Below are 2,138 nucleotides of genomic sequence, written 5' to 3'. Positions count from 1 at the left end.
ATATATATATATACATATATATATATATAGAGAGAGAGAGAGAGAGAGAGAGAGAGAGAGAGAGAGAGAGAGAGAGAGAGAGAGAGAGAGAGAGAGAAATATATATATATATATATCGCGAGAAGGCGTCCAACAGGGTGACCCCCTTGCTCCTCTCCTTTTCTGCTTAGTCATCAAACAAGTCACAGAGGTCCTGTCCAGCGAGCTTAACATCTGGTTCTTGGATGATGGTACCCTAGCTGGTTCCCAAGACTCCCTCCTGGAGGACATCAGAAAAATCCAGGAGCAAGGTGCAGTTTTAGGCCTCACCCTGAACCCTTCTAAATGTGAAATAATATGTTCCAACCAGGGCATCGTAGAGAGAATAGAGGGTCTTCTGCCAAATATCCATAAAACTAAACCTGAAGACAGCACACTCCTAGGAGCTCCCCTGGGGTTGAAAGTCATCGATGAGGTCCTTGATAAGAAAATCGCCGACCTTAAGAGGATGGATGGGAGGATTGAGGATATTGATGCTCATGATGCACTCTACCTCATCACCAGATGTCTGTCCCTCCCCAGGTTAACCTACTTTCTGAGGTGTTCACCATCTTACAGTAGCCAAAAACTAAGTGAGTATGACCGGTTACTGAAATCAATGCTAGAAAAAGCCCTTAACCTCTCTCTCGATGACCTACAGTGGAAACAAGCCTCTCTTCCCGTAAGACTTGGGGGCCTCGGAGTTCGAACAGCAACGCAAATCGCTGTTCCAGCCTTCCTGTCCTCCTTATCAGCATCCGACGACCTTGAAGGAAATTCTACCTGCCCACTTACATCAGCTGGCAGGTGTACATGATCCCAATTTTACACGCTGTGCCACAGAGTGGGCCTTTCGTGCAGGCCAATCACCTCAACCACCATCCCCAAAAGCCCACAAGCAATCCAGCTGGGATGGCCCCATTGTAGACCAAGTTGCTGCAGAGTGCCTGGGTGCTGCAACAACACAACACGACATTGCTCGCCTCACAGCAGTAGCAGCACCACATGCAGGGGATTTCCTGTTAGCAACCCCAATGTCGGCAACTGGCATGCGTCTCACACCACACGCCCTCCGAATTGCTGTGGCCCTCCGCCTTGCTGCCCCAATCCACACCAGATATAGGTGTATTTGTGGCGAGGTGGTGGCTGACAGGTACGGCCACCATGGCCTACTCTGCCAAAGCACAGGGGGATGGCACTCGAGGCACAGTGAAGTTAACATCATCAAGAGGAGCCTCACCACAGCTGGATGCCCAGCTGAAAGAGAGCCCCGTTACCTAACGCCCCGTAACTCTGATGCTCTTATTGGTCGCCCGGATGGTATCACAGTGAACCTACATTACTACCTACATTAACCTCAGTGTTGCACAACCAGGTGGCGCTGCCACCCACAGGGAAGCAGCCAAATCCCGTAAGTATAGAGAACTGGATCACCACTACAATTTTGTCGCCATTGCTTCCGAGACACTCGGCGCCTGGGGTAAAAGTGCTACCAGTTTTTTGAAGGAACTGGGTTCTAGGCTCATTGAAACGACAAGGGACCCAAGAGCTGCAAGCTTTCTTTTCCAGCGCCTCAGTGTGGCGATACAGAGGGGAAATGCGCACTGTATCCAGGGTTCCTGCCCGCCATCTGAGGAGCTGGAGGAACTCGACAACCTATGATAACCATCTTTGTAACCCATATGTAACTTTTTTTGTAACAAAGTTCAAATAAAGTAAATATATATGTGTACATACAAAAGAATGGGGGTGGTAGGAGAAGATAATATTAGTGTTCAGTGAGAAACCACAAGGTCTCCTCTGAATACTTTTTATTTTCTTCTCCGAGGCTATGGGTCCCCACATTGGCACCAGAGATGGTACCCTCACCTTATGAAAAAAAAAATTATATATATATATATATAATATATATATATATATAATATATATATATATATATATATATATATATATATATATATATATATATATATATATATATAAAGTATTCATCCATGCTATCCATTCAGGGGTGAGAATACACATAACCAACCCTTCAGAAGGCACCGTCAGTCTCAAAAGCAGACATGGAACAATAAAATGAACTTGGCTACATACTTCTCTGCGGTGTTTGGTAGTTG

Source organism: Procambarus clarkii, chromosome 4 (assembly GCF_040958095.1).
Source record: "Procambarus clarkii isolate CNS0578487 chromosome 4, FALCON_Pclarkii_2.0, whole genome shotgun sequence".
In the NCBI taxonomy this organism is placed as follows: Eukaryota; Metazoa; Arthropoda; class Malacostraca; order Decapoda; family Cambaridae; genus Procambarus; species Procambarus clarkii.
Note: the sequence above shows the minus strand (reverse complement) of the source record.